Genomic DNA, 21,926 nt, shown 5'->3' on the forward strand with positions numbered 1-21,926 from the left:
AACAGAGTTTTCATTGTAAGGGAGGGATATACAGTATGCCTTAAACATTCCTGGGCAGGGAAGACTCTCTGTAAAAGCAAGAGTAGCGTACAGCTTCATAAATAATCAGCAGGACCCTCTAGACCTTCCCCAAAAAACATGAAATGATTTCTCTGCATGTATGTGCGTTGAGCAGCGCAAGTCGTTTGCTTAATGCCAGTGGTTAAATGTCACTTTCCCACAGCGCAGAATAAAATCACTTGTACAGGTCCCTTCTGCAAAAGCATTACCGCTGTAGAAAGCAGTGAAAAGGTGAGGCAGTGTGCAGTCACCCCGACCCTTCACGGCCCTGATCGGCCACGATCGGCCAAGGACCTCTCTATGAGAGCTGAGGGTGGAATTTTTCTGGACCTCGGTAACTTAGGGAGACATGGCTAAAGGGTTCCTCAATCAACGGCCCAGCCTTTGCTTTGTGGCCTGTCCGAATATTTCTGTTCTCCAAATTATGTGCCGCTGCTCGGGTGTCATTTGGTGGGATGGAATGACCTCCCAGGAATGATCCTGGCAGATGATTTGCATAGGCACACCCCTTCTCCCTCTCTCTTAGCCCTGCTTTCTGCACAGTAGCAAGTATCTGGGGAAAATATAGTGGTCGAGGTGGGGTAGCAGTAACTAGCAACTCTGAGAAAGTAAATCTGGGGAGCTTGGCGACTTGTGGGGAACAACTGCAGAGCTCAGGTACTTTGTGGCACACGGAGGAGGTCTGTGGGATTTCAGTAAATTAGAGACATGCAACCTGGTCGGGAGTGCTTCAGGTCACCTTTGTTGCATGTTCCAAGCAACTCAACAAAGCATCAACAGGCTGAGATACCAGCCACAGAGCCTCTTTCCACTTGATTAAAAGCCTAAAATCTTTTCCATGTAAAAACATAGCCCCCCCGAATACCATATTTTCTTTGTTTTTTCTCTCTCTCTCTCTCTCTCTCTCTCTCTCTCTCTCTCTCTCTCTCTCTCTCCCTCCCTCCTTAACCTTCCCCCTCCCGCCCGCTCTCTTTCTCCCCCCGCCCCCTCCCTCCCCCTCTCCCTCTCACAACCATTTATTTTAAGTTTTCATGCACTGTAGCACATTCTGACAACGGTATTTCACAATGGGACTCTTTGAAAGTTACAGAAATCAAAAAAGAAACCAACCAACTAAAAGCAGCCAAAGCCAGAGTACACTGCTCAGCCCCAATTAAAGATTAAGGCCTAGAAGCAAGTAAAGCTGTAGTTCAGAACAATGTTTGCAAATAGCACCTTAACGCAGTTTACGCTGGAGTGCACAACAAGGTGGAAACTGATAAAACGGAGTTTGGTAAAATGGGATAAAAAAACAAAAGAAGCTTGCCACTTCTAAAAGTACAAGTCAAGAAATTGAAGGAGAGGGGGCTGTTCATTCAGTCAATAGGACTCACAAGTAAAAGGCTCCTGAGGCATGAGTGTTGAATTTGGCGCAAAATGTATTGTGTTGTCGTGTAATATGTATGAACATACAATTTCAATCTTCATTAAAAAAACATGTATTAAAAAATAAAGACTTGCAAATTAAGAAAGTTTCTGTCCTGTCATGTGCCAAAAATAGTGAATGCTTTACGAATGTGCGTGTCATCCTTTAGAGCAGGGGACAATTTAATGTTCACATTATCATTCCAATATTAGTACATGTGTTGCTGAAGCAAGTGCAAAGGGAGAGTCAATCAAACCATTGATTAGGACATCTAGTCAAAGGTTTGCCATACCAAATGTCCTTATGTCAGAGGGTAGAAAGTCCAAACACCATTTAAATATCGGGTGGTATGAAATGAAGAGGGAAACAACAATGAATAAGCATTCTTTGCTGCTGTATTGATCTGGTCCTAAAGGGTTTGGTTTAATGCCAATTATATTTGAAGATATACAGATTCATGCTCCAGGGTGCTTGCAAAATGACACCCCTCCCCATCACAATGGCTGGGTGATGCAAGCCTGAGAGCATCACAATAGACCCATAGACATGAGAAAAACTCTGTACCACTGAGTGTATGTGGGCCCATGGCTGTATCAAGGACAAGGCAACAACAGGAAGTGGCTTAAGGCATCAGTGCCAGAAGCTGTCCGATTGAGCCCTGTAAGCAATAGATGTTGGACCATCCTTGAAGAGATTCTGAGGCTGATTTCAATGTTAACTTTACTGCTGATTTAAGGATTGCTGAACCTTCGACCCACGTCTAGTTTGCTCGGATAAGGCCTGGAAATCTTTTACAGCTTGTATTGGGGGGAGATGATGTGAGTTTATCAAGAGCAACGGGATATGAGGCATGTGTGCCACAAAAAGCAGGTCTAGGATTTTTTATAAGAAAGCCGCTTTAAGAAGAGAACTTTGGACAACCCTACTGAGAGCAAAAGTATTACACAAAAGGTAAGGGGGTCAGTGGGTCAACGGATAGCACATTTGACTGTGAGTCCGTCTTTTGTAAGTCCAAATACTACCTGGTTCGACATTTTCCAGGCTTTTTGTTTCATTTCTTAACAGATCCATTCCTATGTACCTCTGTGCTTTCAACAGAGTTTTCATTGTAAGGGAGGGACATACAATATGCCTTAAACATTCCTGGGCAGGGAAGACTCTATGTAAAAGAAAGAGTAGCAGACAGTTTAATAAATCATCAGCAGGACCCTCTAGATCTTCCCCAAAAAACATAACATTATTTCTCTGCATGTATGTGTGTTGAACAGCGCAAGTAGTTTGACATTTATCCACTGACATTAACCACTTTCCCACAGCGCAGAACAAAATCACTTGTACTGGCCCCTTCTGCAAAAGCATTACCACTGTAGAAAGCAGTGAAAAGGTGAGGCAGTGTGCAGTCACCCCCGACCCTTTACTCCCCTGATCGGCCACGATCGGCCAAGGACCTCTCTATGAGAGCTGAGGGTGGAATTTTTCTGGACCTCGGTAACTTAGGGAGGCATGGCTAAAGGGATCCTCAATCAACGGCCCAACCTTTGCTTTGTGGCCTGTCCGTATATGTCTGTTCTCCAAATTACCTGCCGCTGCCCAGGTGTCAGCTGGTAAGATGGAATGACCTGCCAGGTAGGATCCTGGCAGATGATTTGCATAGGCAAACCCCCTCTCCCTCTTTATTAGCCCTGCTTACTCCACAGTAGCAAGTATCTGGGGAAAATATAGTGGTCGAGGTGGGGTAGCAGTCACTAGCAACTTTGAGAAAGTAAATCTGGGGTGCTTTGCGACTTGTGGGGAACTACAGAGCTCAGTGCCCAGAACTTTGTGGCACAGGGAGGAGGTCTGTGGGATTTCAGTAACTTGGAGACATGCAACCTGGTTGGGAGTGCTTCAGGTCTCCTTCCTTGCATGTTCCAAGCAACTCAACAAAGCATCAACAGGCAGAGCCATTTCCACTTGATTAAAAGCCTAAAATCTTTTCCATGTAAAAACATAGCCCCCCAACCCCCGAATACCATATTTTCTTTGTTTCCTCTCTCTCTGTCTCTCTCTCTCCCTTCCTCCTTCCCTCCCTCCTTCCTCCCTCCCGCCCGCTCTCTTTCTCCCCCCGCCCCCTCCCTCCCCCTCTCCCTCTCCCTCTCACAACCATTTATTTTAAGTTTTCATGCACTGTAGCATATTCTGACAATGGTATTTCACAATGGGACTCTTTGAAGGTTACAGAAATCAAAAAAGAAATCAACCAACTAAAAGCAGCCAAATCCAGAGTACACTGCTCAGCCCCAATTAAAGATAAAGGCCTAGAAGCAAATAAAGCTGTAGTTCAGAGCGATGTTTGCAAATAGCACCTTAAAGCAGTTTACGCTGGCGTGCACAACAATGGGGAAAGTGATAATACTGAATTTGGTCGAATGGGAACCGTGCCACTTCTAAAAGTACAAGTCAAGAAATTGAAGGGGACGGGGCTGTTCATTCAGTCACTAGGACTCACAAGTAAAAGGCTCCTGAGGCATTAGTGTTGAATTTGGCGCAAAATGTATTGTGTTGTTGTTTAATATGTATGAATAATATTTCTGTTCTCCAAATTGCCTGCCGCTGCCCAGGCGTCAGCCCCTATGAACATACAATTTCAATCTTCATCAATAAAGATGAATTAAAAAATAAAGACTTGCAAATTAACAAAGTTTCTGTCCCGTCATGTGCTAAAAATAGTGAATGCTTTACAAATGTACGTGTCATCCTTCAGAGCAGGGGCCAATTCAATGTTCCCATTATCATTCCAATATTAGTACATGTGTTGCTGAGCTACATAGGAATGGATCTGTTAAGAAATTAAACAAAAAGCCTGGAAAAATGTTGAAACAGGTAGGATTTGGACTAACAATAAACTGACTCACAGTCAGATGTGCTATCCCTTGACCCACTGACCCCCTTATCTTTTGTGTAATCCTTTTGCTCTCAGCAGGGCTGTCCATCCAAAGTTCCCTACTTAAAGGGGCTTTCTTATTAAAAAAAAATCCCAGAGCTGTTTTTTATGGCCCACATGCCTCATATCCCGTTGCTCTCGATAAACTCACATCATCTCCCACCAATGCAAGCTGTAAAAGATGTCAAGGGCATAGCCAAGGAAACTAGACGTGGGTCGAAGGTTGAGCAATCGTTAAATCAGCAGCAAAAATAACATTGAAATCAGCCTCAGAATCTCTTAAAGGATGGGTCAACATTGGTTGCTTTCAGGGCGCAATCGGGCAGCCTCTGGTGCTGGCGCCTTAAGGCAAGCGCAAAGGGAGAGCCAACCAAACCATTGATTAGGACCTCTGAACTTTCTGCCTGTGACATAAGGACATTTGATATGGCAAATCATTGACCAAACACCATTTATATGTTGGATGGTATGAAATTAAGAGGCAAACAGCAATACATCAGCATTCTTTTTCTGCCGTATTGATCCGGTCCTAAAGGGTTTGGTTTAATGGCAATTATATTTAAAGATAAACAGATTCATGCTGCAGGGTGCTTGCAAATTGACACACCCTCCCCATCACGAAGGCTGGGTGATGCAAGCGTGAGAGCATCACGGCAGACCCATAGACACGAGAAACACTCTATTCCTCTGAGTGCATGTGGGCCCATGGCTGGATCAAGGACAAGGCAAGAACAGGAGCTGGCTTAAGCTGTCAGCACCCAGGCTGCCCCATTGCGTGCTGCAAGCAACAGATGTTGGACCATCCCTTAAGAGATTCTGAGGCTGATTTCAATGTTAACTCTGCTGCTGATTTAAGGATTGCTTAACCTTCGACCCAAGTCTAGTTTGCTTGGCTAAGCCCTGAAAATCTTTTACAGCTTGTATTGGTGGGAGATGATGTGAATTTATAAAGAGCAACGGGATATGAGGCTTGTGTGCCACAAAATGCAGGTCTATGATCTTTTATATGAAAGCCACTTTGGAAAATCCTATTGAGAGCAAAAGGATTACACAAAAGGAAAGGGGGTCAGTGGGTGAAGAGATACAATTAACTGACTCACAGTCAGATGTGCTAAGTCCAAATCCTACCCGTTTCGACATTTTGTCCAGGTTTTTCGTTTCATTTCTTAACAGATCCATTCCTATGTACCTCTGTGCTTTTAACAGAGTTTTCATTGTAAGGGAGGGATATACAGTATGCCTTAAACATTCCTGGGCAGGGAAGACTCTCTGTAAAAGCAAGAGTAGCGTACAGCTTCATAAATAATCAGCAGGACCCTCTAGACCTTCCCCAAAAAACATGAAATGATTTCTCTGCATGTATGTGCGTTGAGCAGCGCAAGTCGTTTGCTTAATGCCAGTGGTTAAATGTCACTTTCCCACAGCGCAGAATAAAATCACTTGTACAGGTCCCTTCTGCAAAAGCATTACCGCTGTAGAAAGCAGTGAAAAGGTGAGGCAGTGTGCAGTCACCCCGACCCTTCACGGCCCTGATCGGCCACGATCGGCCAAGGACCTCTCTATGAGAGCTGAGGGTGGAATTTTTCTGGACCTCGGTAACTTAGGGAGACATGGCTAAAGGGTTCCTCAATCAACGGCCCAGCCTTTGCTTTGTGGCCTGTCCGAATATTTCTGTTCTCCAAATTATGTGCCGCTGCTCGGGTGTCATTTGGTGGGATGGAATGACCTCCCAGGAATGATCCTGGCAGATGATTTGCATAGGCACACCCCTTCTCCCTCTCTCTTAGCCCTGCTTTCTGCACAGTAGCAAGTATCTGGGGAAAATATAGTGGTCGAGGTGGGGTAGCAGTAACTAGCAACTCTGAGAAAGTAAATCTGGGGAGCTTGGCGACTTGTGGGGAACAACTGCAGAGCTCAGGTACTTTGTGGCACACGGAGGAGGTCTGTGGGATTTCAGTAAATTAGAGACATGCAACCTGGTCGGGAGTGCTTCAGGTCACCTTTGTTGCATGTTCCAAGCAACTCAACAAAGCATCAACAGGCTGAGATACCAGCCACAGAGCCTCTTTCCACTTGATTAAAAGCCTAAAATCTTTTCCATGTAAAAACATAGCCCCCCCGAATACCATATTTTCTTTGTTTTTCTCTCTCTCTCTCTCTCTCTCTCTCTCTCTCTCTCTCTCTCTCTCTCTCTCTCTCCTCCCTCCTTAACCTTCCCCCTCCCGCCCGCTCTCTTTCTCCCCCCGCCCCCTCCCTCCCCCTCTCCCTCTCACAACCATTTATTTTAAGTTTTCATGCACTGTAGCACATTCTGACAACGGTATTTCACAATGGGACTCTTTGAAAGTTACAGAAATCAAAAAAGAAACCAACCAACTAAAAGCAGCCAAAGCCAGAGTACACTGCTCAGCCCCAATTAAAGATTAAGGCCTAGAAGCAAGTAAAGCTGTAGTTCAGAACAATGTTTGCAAATAGCACCTTAACGCAGTTTACGCTGGAGTGCACAACAAGGTGGAAACTGATAAAACGGAGTTTGGTAAAATGGGATAAAAAAACAAAAGAAGCTTGCCACTTCTAAAAGTACAAGTCAAGAAATTGAAGGAGAGGGGGCTGTTCATTCAGTCAATAGGACTCACAAGTAAAAGGCTCCTGAGGCATGAGTGTTGAATTTGGCGCAAAATGTATTGTGTTGTCGTGTAATATGTATGAACATACAATTTCAATCTTCATTAAAAAAACATGTATTAAAAAATAAAGACTTGCAAATTAAGAAAGTTTCTGTCCTGTCATGTGCCAAAAATAGTGAATGCTTTACGAATGTGCGTGTCATCCTTTAGAGCAGGGGACAATTTAATGTTCACATTATCATTCCAATATTAGTACATGTGTTGCTGAAGCAAGTGCAAAGGGAGAGTCAATCAAACCATTGATTAGGACATCTAGTCAAAGGTTTGCCATACCAAATGTCCTTATGTCAGAGGGTAGAAAGTCCAAACACCATTTAAATATCGGGTGGTATGAAATGAAGAGGGAAACAACAATGAATAAGCATTCTTTGCTGCTGTATTGATCTGGTCCTAAAGGGTTTGGTTTAATGCCAATTATATTTGAAGATATACAGATTCATGCTCCAGGGTGCTTGCAAAATGACACCCCTCCCCATCACAATGGCTGGGTGATGCAAGCCTGAGAGCATCACAATAGACCCATAGACATGAGAAAAACTCTGTACCACTGAGTGTATGTGGGCCCATGGCTGTATCAAGGACAAGGCAACAACAGGAAGTGGCTTAAGGCATCAGTGCCAGAAGCTGTCCGATTGAGCCCTGTAAGCAATAGATGTTGGACCATCCTTGAAGAGATTCTGAGGCTGATTTCAATGTTAACTTTACTGCTGATTTAAGGATTGCTGAACCTTCGACCCACGTCTAGTTTGCTCGGATAAGGCCTGGAAATCTTTTACAGCTTGTATTGGGGGGAGATGATGTGAGTTTATCAAGAGCAACGGGATATGAGGCATGTGTGCCACAAAAAGCAGGTCTAGGATTTTTTATAAGAAAGCCGCTTTAAGAAGAGAACTTTGGACAACCCTACTGAGAGCAAAAGTATTACACAAAAGGTAAGGGGGTCAGTGGGTCAACGGATAGCACATTTGACTGTGAGTCCGTCTTTTGTAAGTCCAAATACTACCTGGTTCGACATTTTCCAGGCTTTTTGTTTCATTTCTTAACAGATCCATTCCTATGTACCTCTGTGCTTTCAACAGAGTTTTCATTGTAAGGGAGGGACATACAATATGCCTTAAACATTCCTGGGCAGGGAAGACTCTATGTAAAAGAAAGAGTAGCAGACAGTTTAATAAATCATCAGCAGGACCCTCTAGATCTTCCCCAAAAAACATAACATTATTTCTCTGCATGTATGTGTGTTGAACAGCGCAAGTAGTTTGACATTTATCCACTGACATTAACCACTTTCCCACAGCGCAGAACAAAATCACTTGTACTGGCCCCTTCTGCAAAAGCATTACCACTGTAGAAAGCAGTGAAAAGGTGAGGCAGTGTGCAGTCACCCCCGACCCTTTACTCCCCTGATCGGCCACGATCGGCCAAGGACCTCTCTATGAGAGCTGAGGGTGGAATTTTTCTGGACCTCGGTAACTTAGGGAGGCATGGCTAAAGGGATCCTCAATCAACGGCCCAACCTTTGCTTTGTGGCCTGTCCGTATATGTCTGTTCTCCAAATTACCTGCCGCTGCCCAGGTGTCAGCTGGTAAGATGGAATGACCTGCCAGGTAGGATCCTGGCAGATGATTTGCATAGGCAAACCCCCTCTCCCTCTTTATTAGCCCTGCTTACTCCACAGTAGCAAGTATCTGGGGAAAATATAGTGGTCGAGGTGGGGTAGCAGTCACTAGCAACTTTGAGAAAGTAAATCTGGGGTGCTTTGCGACTTGTGGGGAACTACAGAGCTCAGTGCCCAGAACTTTGTGGCACAGGGAGGAGGTCTGTGGGATTTCAGTAACTTGGAGACATGCAACCTGGTTGGGAGTGCTTCAGGTCTCCTTCCTTGCATGTTCCAAGCAACTCAACAAAGCATCAACAGGCAGAGCCATTTCCACTTGATTAAAAGCCTAAAATCTTTTCCATGTAAAAACATAGCCCCCCAACCCCCGAATACCATATTTTCTTTGTTTCCTCTCTCTCTGTCTCTCTCTCTCCCTTCCTCCTTCCCTCCCTCCTTCCTCCCTCCCGCCCGCTCTCTTTCTCCCCCCGCCCCCTCCCTCCCCCTCTCCCTCTCCCTCTCACAACCATTTATTTTAAGTTTTCATGCACTGTAGCATATTCTGACAATGGTATTTCACAATGGGACTCTTTGAAGGTTACAGAAATCAAAAAAGAAATCAACCAACTAAAAGCAGCCAAATCCAGAGTACACTGCTCAGCCCCAATTAAAGATAAAGGCCTAGAAGCAAATAAAGCTGTAGTTCAGAGCGATGTTTGCAAATAGCACCTTAAAGCAGTTTACGCTGGCGTGCACAACAATGGGGAAAGTGATAATACTGAATTTGGTCGAATGGGAACCGTGCCACTTCTAAAAGTACAAGTCAAGAAATTGAAGGGGACGGGGCTGTTCATTCAGTCACTAGGACTCACAAGTAAAAGGCTCCTGAGGCATTAGTGTTGAATTTGGCGCAAAATGTATTGTGTTGTTGTTTAATATGTATGAATAATATTTCTGTTCTCCAAATTGCCTGCCGCTGCCCAGGCGTCAGCCCCTATGAACATACAATTTCAATCTTCATCAATAAAGATGAATTAAAAAATAAAGACTTGCAAATTAACAAAGTTTCTGTCCCGTCATGTGCTAAAAATAGTGAATGCTTTACAAATGTACGTGTCATCCTTCAGAGCAGGGGCCAATTCAATGTTCCCATTATCATTCCAATATTAGTACATGTGTTGCTGAGCTACATAGGAATGGATCTGTTAAGAAATTAAACAAAAAGCCTGGAAAAATGTTGAAACAGGTAGGATTTGGACTAACAATAAACTGACTCACAGTCAGATGTGCTATCCCTTGACCCACTGACCCCCTTATCTTTTGTGTAATCCTTTTGCTCTCAGCAGGGCTGTCCATCCAAAGTTCCCTACTTAAAGGGGCTTTCTTATTAAAAAAAAATCCCAGAGCTGTTTTTTATGGCCCACATGCCTCATATCCCGTTGCTCTCGATAAACTCACATCATCTCCCACCAATGCAAGCTGTAAAAGATGTCAAGGGCATAGCCAAGGAAACTAGACGTGGGTCGAAGGTTGAGCAATCGTTAAATCAGCAGCAAAAATAACATTGAAATCAGCCTCAGAATCTCTTAAAGGATGGGTCAACATTGGTTGCTTTCAGGGCGCAATCGGGCAGCCTCTGGTGCTGGCGCCTTAAGGCAAGCGCAAAGGGAGAGCCAACCAAACCATTGATTAGGACCTCTGAACTTTCTGCCTGTGACATAAGGACATTTGATATGGCAAATCATTGACCAAACACCATTTATATGTTGGATGGTATGAAATTAAGAGGCAAACAGCAATACATCAGCATTCTTTTTCTGCCGTATTGATCCGGTCCTAAAGGGTTTGGTTTAATGGCAATTATATTTAAAGATAAACAGATTCATGCTGCAGGGTGCTTGCAAATTGACACACCCTCCCCATCACGAAGGCTGGGTGATGCAAGCGTGAGAGCATCACGGCAGACCCATAGACACGAGAAACACTCTATTCCTCTGAGTGCATGTGGGCCCATGGCTGGATCAAGGACAAGGCAAGAACAGGAGCTGGCTTAAGCTGTCAGCACCCAGGCTGCCCCATTGCGTGCTGCAAGCAACAGATGTTGGACCATCCCTTAAGAGATTCTGAGGCTGATTTCAATGTTAACTCTGCTGCTGATTTAAGGATTGCTTAACCTTCGACCCAAGTCTAGTTTGCTTGGCTAAGCCCTGAAAATCTTTTACAGCTTGTATTGGTGGGAGATGATGTGAATTTATAAAGAGCAACGGGATATGAGGCTTGTGTGCCACAAAATGCAGGTCTATGATCTTTTATATGAAAGCCACTTTGGAAAATCCTATTGAGAGCAAAAGGATTACACAAAAGGAAAGGGGGTCAGTGGGTGAAGAGATACAATTAACTGACTCACAGTCAGATGTGCTAAGTCCAAATCCTACCCGTTTCGACATTTTGTCCAGGTTTTTCGTTTCATTTCTTAACAGATCCATTCCTATGTACCTCTGTGCTTTTAACAGAGTTTTCATTGTAAGGGAGGGATATACAGTATGCCTTAAACATTCCTGGGCAGGGAAGACTCTCTGTAAAAGCAAGAGTAGCGTACAGCTTCATAAATAATCAGCAGGACCCTCTAGACCTTCCCCAAAAAACATGAAATGATTTCTCTGCATGTATGTGCGTTGAGCAGCGCAAGTCGTTTGCTTAATGCCAGTGGTTAAATGTCACTTTCCCACAGCGCAGAATAAAATCACTTGTACAGGTCCCTTCTGCAAAAGCATTACCGCTGTAGAAAGCAGTGAAAAGGTGAGGCAGTGTGCAGTCACCCCGACCCTTCACGGCCCTGATCGGCCACGATCGGCCAAGGACCTCTCTATGAGAGCTGAGGGTGGAATTTTTCTGGACCTCGGTAACTTAGGGAGACATGGCTAAAGGGTTCCTCAATCAACGGCCCAGCCTTTGCTTTGTGGCCTGTCCGAATATTTCTGTTCTCCAAATTATGTGCCGCTGCTCGGGTGTCATTTGGTGGGATGGAATGACCTCCCAGGAATGATCCTGGCAGATGATTTGCATAGGCACACCCCTTCTCCCTCTCTCTTAGCCCTGCTTTCTGCACAGTAGCAAGTATCTGGGGAAAATATAGTGGTCGAGGTGGGGTAGCAGTAACTAGCAACTCTGAGAAAGTAAATCTGGGGAGCTTGGCGACTTGTGGGGAACAACTGCAGAGCTCAGGTACTTTGTGGCACACGGAGGAGGTCTGTGGGATTTCAGTAAATTAGAGACATGCAACCTGGTCGGGAGTGCTTCAGGTCACCTTTGTTGCATGTTCCAAGCAACTCAACAAAGCATCAACAGGCTGAGATACCAGCCACAGAGCCTCTTTCCACTTGATTAAAAGCCTAAAATCTTTTCCATGTAAAAACATAGCCCCCCCGAATACCATATTTTCTTTGTTTTTTCTCTCTCTCTCTCTCTCTCTCTCTCTCTCTCTCTCTCTCTCTCTCTCTCTCCCTCCCTCCTTAACCTTCCCCCTCCCGCCCGCTCTCTTTCTCCCCCCGCCCCCTCCCTCCCCCTCTCCCTCTCACAACCATTTATTTTAAGTTTTCATGCACTGTAGCACATTCTGACAACGGTATTTCACAATGGGACTCTTTGAAAGTTACAGAAATCAAAAAAGAAACCAACCAACTAAAAGCAGCCAAAGCCAGAGTACACTGCTCAGCCCCAATTAAAGATTAAGGCCTAGAAGCAAGTAAAGCTGTAGTTCAGAACAATGTTTGCAAATAGCACCTTAACGCAGTTTACGCTGGAGTGCACAACAAGGTGGAAACTGATAAAACGGAGTTTGGTAAAATGGGATAAAAAAACAAAAGAAGCTTGCCACTTCTAAAAGTACAAGTCAAGAAATTGAAGGAGAGGGGGCTGTTCATTCAGTCAATAGGACTCACAAGTAAAAGGCTCCTGAGGCATGAGTGTTGAATTTGGCGCAAAATGTATTGTGTTGTCGTGTAATATGTATGAACATACAATTTCAATCTTCATTAAAAAAACATGTATTAAAAAATAAAGACTTGCAAATTAAGAAAGTTTCTGTCCTGTCATGTGCCAAAAATAGTGAATGCTTTACGAATGTGCGTGTCATCCTTTAGAGCAGGGGACAATTTAATGTTCACATTATCATTCCAATATTAGTACATGTGTTGCTGAAGCAAGTGCAAAGGGAGAGTCAATCAAACCATTGATTAGGACATCTAGTCAAAGGTTTGCCATACCAAATGTCCTTATGTCAGAGGGTAGAAAGTCCAAACACCATTTAAATATCGGGTGGTATGAAATGAAGAGGGAAACAACAATGAATAAGCATTCTTTGCTGCTGTATTGATCTGGTCCTAAAGGGTTTGGTTTAATGCCAATTATATTTGAAGATATACAGATTCATGCTCCAGGGTGCTTGCAAAATGACACCCCTCCCCATCACAATGGCTGGGTGATGCAAGCCTGAGAGCATCACAATAGACCCATAGACATGAGAAAAACTCTGTACCACTGAGTGTATGTGGGCCCATGGCTGTATCAAGGACAAGGCAACAACAGGAAGTGGCTTAAGGCATCAGTGCCAGAAGCTGTCCGATTGAGCCCTGTAAGCAATAGATGTTGGACCATCCTTGAAGAGATTCTGAGGCTGATTTCAATGTTAACTTTACTGCTGATTTAAGGATTGCTGAACCTTCGACCCACGTCTAGTTTGCTCGGATAAGGCCTGGAAATCTTTTACAGCTTGTATTGGGGGGAGATGATGTGAGTTTATCAAGAGCAATGGGATATGAGGCATGTGTGCCACAAAAAGCAGGTCTAGGATTTTTTATAAGAAAGCCGCTTTAAGAAGAGAACTTTGGACAACCCTACTGAGAGCAAAAGTATTACACAAAAGGTAAGGGGGTCAGTGGGTCAACGGATAGCACATTTGACTGTGAGTCCGTCTTTTGTAAGTCCAAATACTACCTGGTTCGACATTTTCCAGGCTTTTTGTTTCATTTCTTAACAGATCCATTCCTATGTACCTCTGTGCTTTCAACAGAGTTTTCATTGTAAGGGAGGGACATACAATATGCCTTAAACATTCCTGGGCAGGGAAGACTCTATGTAAAAGAAAGAGTAGCAGACAGTTTAATAAATCATCAGCAGGACCCTCTAGATCTTCCCCAAAAAACATAACATTATTTCTCTGCATGTATGTGTGTTGAACAGCGCAAGTAGTTTGACATTTATCCACTGACATTAACCACTTTCCCACAGCGCAGAACAAAATCACTTGTACTGGCCCCTTCTGCAAAAGCATTACCACTGTAGAAAGCAGTGAAAAGGTGAGGCAGTGTGCAGTCACCCCCGACCCTTTACTCCCCTGATCGGCCACGATCGGCCAAGGACCTCTCTATGAGAGCTGAGGGTGGAATTTTTCTGGACCTCGGTAACTTAGGGAGGCATGGCTAAAGGGATCCTCAATCAACGGCCCAACCTTTGCTTTGTGGCCTGTCCGTATATGTCTGTTCTCCAAATTACCTGCCGCTGCCCAGGTGTCAGCTGGTAAGATGGAATGACCTGCCAGGTAGGATCCTGGCAGATGATTTGCATAGGCAAACCCCCTCTCCCTCTTTATTAGCCCTGCTTACTCCACAGTAGCAAGTATCTGGGGAAAATATAGTGGTCGAGGTGGGGTAGCAGTCACTAGCAACTTTGAGAAAGTAAATCTGGGGTGCTTTGCGACTTGTGGGGAACTACAGAGCTCAGTGCCCAGAACTTTGTGGCACAGGGAGGAGGTCTGTGGGATTTCAGTAACTTGGAGACATGCAACCTGGTTGGGAGTGCTTCAGGTCTCCTTCCTTGCATGTTCCAAGCAACTCAACAAAGCATCAACAGGCAGAGCCATTTCCACTTGATTAAAAGCCTAAAATCTTTTCCATGTAAAAACATAGCCCCCCAACCCCCGAATACCATATTTTCTTTGTTTCCTCTCTCTCTGTCTCTCTCTCTCCCTTCCTCCTTCCCTCCCTCCTTCCTCCCTCCCGCCCGCTCTCTTTCTCCCCCCGCCCCCTCCCTCCCCCTCTCCCTCTCCCTCTCACAACCATTTATTTTAAGTTTTCATGCACTGTAGCATATTCTGACAATGGTATTTCACAATGGGACTCTTTGAAGGTTACAGAAATCAAAAAAGAAATCAACCAACTAAAAGCAGCCAAATCCAGAGTACACTGCTCAGCCCCAATTAAAGATAAAGGCCTAGAAGCAAATAAAGCTGTAGTTCAGAGCGATGTTTGCAAATAGCACCTTAAAGCAGTTTACGCTGGCGTGCACAACAATGGGGAAAGTGATAATACTGAATTTGGTCGAATGGGAACCGTGCCACTTCTAAAAGTACAAGTCAAGAAATTGAAGGGGACGGGGCTGTTCATTCAGTCACTAGGACTCACAAGTAAAAGGCTCCTGAGGCATTAGTGTTGAATTTGGCGCAAAATGTATTGTGTTGTTGTTTAATATGTATGAATAATATTTCTGTTCTCCAAATTGCCTGCCGCTGCCCAGGCGTCAGCCCCTATGAACATACAATTTCAATCTTCATCAATAAAGATGAATTAAAAAATAAAGACTTGCAAATTAACAAAGTTTCTGTCCCGTCATGTGCTAAAAATAGTGAATGCTTTACAAATGTACGTGTCATCCTTCAGAGCAGGGGCCAATTCAATGTTCCCATTATCATTCCAATATTAGTACATGTGTTGCTGAGCTACATAGGAATGGATCTGTTAAGAAATTAAACAAAAAGCCTGGAAAAATGTTGAAACAGGTAGGATTTGGACTAACAATAAACTGACTCACAGTCAGATGTGCTATCCCTTGACCCACTGACCCCCTTATCTTTTGTGTAATCCTTTTGCTCTCAGCAGGGCTGTCCATCCAAAGTTCCCTACTTAAAGGGGCTTTCTTATTAAAAAAAAATCCCAGAGCTGTTTTTTATGGCCCACATGCCTCATATCCCGTTGCTCTCGATAAACTCACATCATCTCCCACCAATGCAAGCTGTAAAAGATGTCAAGGGCATAGCCAAGGAAACTAGACGTGGGTCGAAGGTTGAGCAATCGTTAAATCAGCAGCAAAAATAACATTGAAATCAGCCTCAGAATCTCTTAAAGGATGGGTCAACATTGGTTGCTTTCAGGGCGCAATCGGGCAGCCTCTGGTGCTGGCGCCTTAAGGCAAGCGCAAAGGGAGAGCCAACCAAACCATTGATTAGGACCTCTGAACTTTCTGCCTGTGACATAAGGACATTTGATATGGCAAATCATTGACCAAACACCATTTATATGTTGGATGGTATGAAATTAAGAGGCAAACAGCAATACATCAGCATTCTTTTTCTGCCGTATTGATCCGGTCCTAAAGGGTTTGGTTTAATGGCAATTATATTTAAAGATAAACAGATTCATGCTGCAGGGTGCTTGCAAATTGACACACCCTCCCCATCACGAAGGCTGGGTGATGCAAGCGTGAGAGCATCACGGCAGACCCATAGACACGAGAAACACTCTATTCCTCTGAGTGCATGTGGGCCCATGGCTGGATCAAGGACAAGGCAAGAACAGGAGCTGGCTTAAGCTGTCAGCACCCAGGCTGCCCCATTGCGTGCTGCAAGCAACAGATGTTGGACCATCCCTTAAGAGATTCTGAGGCTGATTTCAATGTTAACTCTGCTGCTGATTTAAGGATTGCTTAACCTTCGACCCAAGTCTAGTTTGCTTGGCTAAGCCCTGAAAATCTTTTACAGCTTGTATTGGTGGGAGATGATGTGAATTTATAAAGAGCAACGGGATATGAGGCTTGTGTGCCACAAAATGCAGGTCTATGATCTTTTATATGAAAGCCACTTTGGAAAATCCTATTGAGAGCAAAAGGATTACACAAAAGGAAAGGGGGTCAGTGGGTGAAGAGATACAATTAACTGACTCACAGTCAGATGTGCTAAGTCCAAATCCTACCCGTTTCGACATTTTGTCCAGGTTTTTCGTTTCATTTCTTAACAGATCCATTCCTATGTACCTCTGTGCTTTTAACAGAGTTTTCATTGTAAGGGAGGGATATACAGTATGCCTTAAACATTCCTGGGCAGGGAAGACTCTCTGTAAAAGCAAGAGTAGCGTACAGCTTCATAAATAATCAGCAGGACCCTCTAGACCTTCCCCAAAAAACATGAAATGATTTCTCTGCATGTATGTGCGTTGAGCAGCGCAAGTCGTTTGCTTAATGCCAGTGGTTAAATGTCACTTTCCCACAGCGCAGAATAAAATCACTTGTACAGGTCCCTTCTGCAAAAGCATTACCGCTGTAGAAAGCAGTGAAAAGGTGAGGCAGTGTGCAGTCACCCCGACCCTTCACGGCCCTGATCGGCCACGATCGGCCAAGGACCTCTCTATGAGAGCTGAGGGTGGAATTTTTCTGGACCTCGGTAACTTAGGGAGACATGGCTAAAGGGTTCCTCAATCAACGGCCCAGCCTTTGCTTTGTGGCCTGTCCGAATATTTCTGTTCTCCAAATTATGTGCCGCTGCTCGGGTGTCATTTGGTGGGATGGAATGACCTCCCAGGAATGATCCTGGCAGATGATTTGCATAGGCACACCCCTTCTCCCTCTCTCTTAGCCCTGCTTTCTGCACAGTAGCAAGTATCTGGGGAAAATATAGTGGTCGAGGTGGGGTAGCAGTAACTAGCAACTCTGAGAAAGTAAATCTGGGGAGCTTGGCGACTTGTGGGGAACAACTGCAGAGCTCAGGTACTTTGTGGCACACGGAGGAGGTCTGTGGGATTTCAGTAAATTAGAGACATGCAACCTGGTCGGGAGTGCTTCAGGTCACCTTTGTTGCATGTTCCAAGCAACTCAACAAAGCATCAACAGGCTGAGATACCAGCCACAGAGCCTCTTTCCACTTGATTAAAAGCCTAAAATCTTTTCCATGTAAAAACATAGCCCCCCCGAATACCATATTTTCTTTGTTTTTCTCTCTCTCTCTCTCTCTCTCTCTCTCTCTCTCTCTCTCTCTCTCTCTCTCCCTCCTTAACCTTCCCCCTCCCGCCCGCTCTCTTTCTCCCCCCGCCCCCTCCCTCCCCCTCTCCCTCTCACAACCATTTATTTTAAGTTTTCATGCACTGTAGCACATTCTGACAACGGTATTTCACAATGGGACTCTTTGAAAGTTACAGAAATCAAAAAAGAAACCAACCAACTAAAAGCAGCCAAAGCCAGAGTACACTGCTCAGCCCCAATTAAAGATTAAGGCCTAGAAGCAAGTAAAGCTGTAGTTCAGAACAATGTTTGCAAATAGCACCTTAACGCAGTTTACGCTGGAGTGCACAACAAGGTGGAAACTGATAAAACGGAGTTTGGTAAAATGGGATAAAAAAACAAAAGAAGCTTGCCACTTCTAAAAGTACAAGTCAAGAAATTGAAGGAGAGGGGGCTGTTCATTCAGTCAATAGGACTCACAAGTAAAAGGCTCCTGAGGCATGAGTGTTGAATTTGGCGCAAAATGTATTGTGTTGTCGTGTAATATGTATGAACATACAATTTCAATCTTCATTAAAAAAACATGTATTAAAAAATAAAGACTTGCAAATTAAGAAAGTTTCTGTCCTGTCATGTGCCAAAAATAGTGAATGCTTTACGAATGTGCGTGTCATCCTTTAGAGCAGGGGACAATTTAATGTTCACATTATCATTCCAATATTAGTACATGTGTTGCTGAAGCAAGTGCAAAGGGAGAGTCAATCAAACCATTGATTAGGACATCTAGTCAAAGGTTTGCCATACCAAATGTCCTTATGTCAGAGGGTAGAAAGTCCAAACACCATTTAAATATCGGGTGGTATGAAATGAAGAGGGAAACAACAATGAATAAGCATTCTTTGCTGCTGTATTGATCTGGTCCTAAAGGGTTTGGTTTAATGCCAATTATATTTGAAGATATACAGATTCATGCTCCAGGGTGCTTGCAAAATGACACCCCTCCCCATCACAATGGCTGGGTGATGCAAGCCTGAGAGCATCACAATAGACCCATAGACATGAGAAAAACTCTGTACCACTGAGTGTATGTGGGCCCATGGCTGTATCAAGGACAAGGCAACAACAGGAAGTGGCTTAAGGCATCAGTGCCAGAAGCTGTCCGATTGAGCCCTGTAAGCAATAGATGTTGGACCATCCTTGAAGAGATTCTGAGGCTGATTTCAATGTTAACTTTACTGCTGATTTAAGGATTGCTGAACCTTCGACCCACGTCTAGTTTGCTCGGATAAGGCCTGGAAATCTTTTACAGCTTGTATTGGGGGGAGATGATGTGAGTTTATCAAGAGCAACGGGATATGAGGCATGTGTGCCACAAAAAGCAGGTCTAGGATTTTTTATAAGAAAGCCGCTTTAAGAAGAGAACTTTGGACAACCCTACTGAGAGCAAAAGTATTACACAAAAGGTAAGGGGGTCAGTGGGTCAACGGATAGCACATTTGACTGTGAGTCCGTCTTTTGTAAGTCCAAATACTACCTGGTTCGACATTTTCCAGGCTTTTTGTTTCATTTCTTAACAGATCCATTCCTATGTACCTCTGTGCTTTCAACAGAGTTTTCATTGTAAGGGAGGGACATACAATATGCCTTAAACATTCCTGGGCAGGGAAGACTCTATGTAAAAGAAAGAGTAGCAGACAGTTTAATAAATCATCAGCAGGACCCTCTAGATCTTCCCCAAAAAACATAACATTATTTCTCTGCATGTATGTGTGTTGAACAGCGCAAGTAGTTTGACATTTATCCACTGACATTAACCACTTTCCCACAGCGCAGAACAAAATCACTTGTACTGGCCCCTTCTGCAAAAGCATTACCACTGTAGAAAGCAGTGAAAAGGTGAGGCAGTGTGCAGTCACCCCCGACCCTTTACTCCCCTGATCGGCCACGATCGGCCAAGGACCTCTCTATGAGAGCTGAGGGTGGAATTTTTCTGGACCTCGGTAACTTAGGGAGGCATGGCTAAAGGGATCCTCAATCAACGGCCCAACCTTTGCTTTGTGGCCTGTCCGTATATGTCTGTTCTCCAAATTACCTGCCGCTGCCCAGGTGTCAGCTGGTAAGATGGAATGACCTGCCAGGTAGGATCCTGGCAGATGATTTGCATAGGCAAACCCCCTCTCCCTCTTTATTAGCCCTGCTTACTCCACAGTAGCAAGTATCTGGGGAAAATATAGTGGTCGAGGTGGGGTAGCAGTCACTAGCAACTTTGAGAAAGTAAATCTGGGGTGCTTTGCGACTTGTGGGGAACTACAGAGCTCAGTGCCCAGAACTTTGTGGCACAGGGAGGAGGTCTGTGGGATTTCAGTAACTTGGAGACATGCAACCTGGTTGGGAGTGCTTCAGGTCTCCTTCCTTGCATGTTCCAAGCAACTCAACAAAGCATCAACAGGCAGAGCCATTTCCACTTGATTAAAAGCCTAAAATCTTTTCCATGTAAAAACATAGCCCCCCAACCCCCGAATACCATATTTTCTTTGTTTCCTCTCTCTCTGTCTCTCTCTCTCCCTTCCTCCTTCCCTCCCTCCTTCCTCCCTCCCGCCCGCTCTCTTTCTCCCCCCGCCCCCTCCCTCCCCCTCTCCCTCTCCCTCTCACAACCATTTATTTTAAGTTTTCATGCACTGTAGCATATTCTGACAATGGTATTTCACAATGGGACTCTTTGAAGGTTACAGAAATCAAAAAAGAAATCAACCAACTAAAAGCAGCCAAATCCAGAGTACACTGCTCAGCCCCAATTAAAGATAAAGGCCTAGAAGCAAATAAAGCTGTAGTTCAGAGCGATGTTTGCAAATAGCACCTTAAAGCAGTTTACGCTGGCGTGCACAACAATGGGGAAAGTGATAATACTGAATTTGGTCGAATGGGAACCGTGCCACTTCTAAAAGTACAAGTCAAGAAATTGAAGGGGACGGGGCTGTTCATTCAGTCACTAGGACTCACAAGTAAAAGGCTCCTGAGGCATTAGTGTTGAATTTGGCGCAAAATGTATTGTGTTGTTGTTTAATATGTATGAATAATATTTCTGTTCTCCAAATTGCCTGCCGCTGCCCAGGCGTCAGCCCCTATGAAGATACAATTTCAATCTTCATCAATAAAGATGAATTAAAAAATAAAGACTTGCAAATTAACAAAGTTTCTGTCCCGTCATGTGCTAAAAATAGTGAATGCTTTACAAATGTACGTGTCATCCTTCAGAGCAGGGGCCAATTCAATGTTCCCATTATCATTCCAATATTAGTACATGTGTTGCTGAGCTACATAGGAATGGATCTGTTAAGAAATTAAACAAAAAGCCTGGAAAAATGTTGAAACAGGTAGGATTTGGACTAACAATAAACTGACTCACAGTCAGATGTGCTATCCCTTGACCCACTGACCCCCTTATCTTTTGTGTAATCCTTTTGCTCTCAGCAGGGCTGTCCATCCAAAGTTCCCTACTTAAAGGGGCTTTCTTATTAAAAAAAAATCCCAGAGCTGTTTTTTATGGCCCACATGCCTCATATCCCGTTGCTCTCGATAAACTCACATCATCTCCCACCAATGCAAGCTGTAAAAGATGTCAAGGGCATAGCCAAGGAAACTAGACGTGGGTCGAAGGTTGAGCAATCGTTAAATCAGCAGCAAAAATAACATTGAAATCAGCCTCAGAATCTCTTAAAGGATGGGTCAACATTGGTTGCTTTCAGGGCGCAATCGGGCAGCCTCTGGTGCTGGCGCCTTAAGGCAAGCGCAAAGGGAGAGCCAACCAAACCATTGATTAGGACCTCTGAACTTTCTGCCTGTGACATAAGGACATTTGATATGGCAAATCATTGACCAAACACCATTTATATGTTGGATGGTATGAAATTAAGAGGCAAACAGCAATACATCAGCATTCTTTTTCTGCCGTATTGATCCGGTCCTAAAGGGTTTGGTTTAATGGCAATTATATTTAAAGATAAACAGATTCATGCTGCAGGGTGCTTGCAAATTGACACACCCTCCCCATCACGAAGGCTGGGTGATGCAAGCGTGAGAGCATCACGGCAGACCCATAGACACGAGAAACACTCTATTCCTCTGAGTGCATGTGGGCCCATGGCTGGATCAAGGACAAGGCAAGAACAGGAGCTGGCTTAAGCTGTCAGCACCCAGGCTGCCCCATTG

The 21,926-nt window shown here is 44.3% G+C and overlaps 4 non-coding genes across 4 annotated transcripts; all 4 read right to left on the reverse strand.

Annotated features, from left to right (window-relative positions):
• Nucleotides 1–1,592: 1,592 nt before the first annotated feature.
• Nucleotides 1,593–1,697, reverse strand: LOC138570763 (U6 spliceosomal RNA). The gene has a single exon (XR_011303794.1). It is a non-coding gene; the product is annotated as a U6 spliceosomal RNA (small nuclear RNA).
• Nucleotides 1,698–7,183: 5,486 nt separating this feature from the next.
• Nucleotides 7,184–7,288, reverse strand: LOC138570764 (U6 spliceosomal RNA). The gene has a single exon (XR_011303795.1). It is a non-coding gene; the product is annotated as a U6 spliceosomal RNA (small nuclear RNA).
• A 5,484-nt stretch (nucleotides 7,289–12,772) lies between these two features.
• LOC138570765 (U6 spliceosomal RNA) lies at nucleotides 12,773–12,877 on the reverse strand. The gene has a single exon (XR_011303796.1). It is a non-coding gene; the product is annotated as a U6 spliceosomal RNA (small nuclear RNA).
• A 5,479-nt stretch (nucleotides 12,878–18,356) lies between these two features.
• Nucleotides 18,357–18,461, reverse strand: LOC138570767 (U6 spliceosomal RNA). The gene has a single exon (XR_011303797.1). It is a non-coding gene; the product is annotated as a U6 spliceosomal RNA (small nuclear RNA).
• Between the last annotated feature and the right edge of the window lie 3,465 nt (nucleotides 18,462–21,926).

Source organism: Ambystoma mexicanum, chromosome 2q, assembly GCF_040938575.1.
Source record: "Ambystoma mexicanum isolate Mex_15411 chromosome 2q, UKY_AmexF1_1, whole genome shotgun sequence".
Lineage (NCBI taxonomy): Eukaryota > Metazoa > Chordata > Amphibia > Caudata > Ambystomatidae > Ambystoma > Ambystoma mexicanum.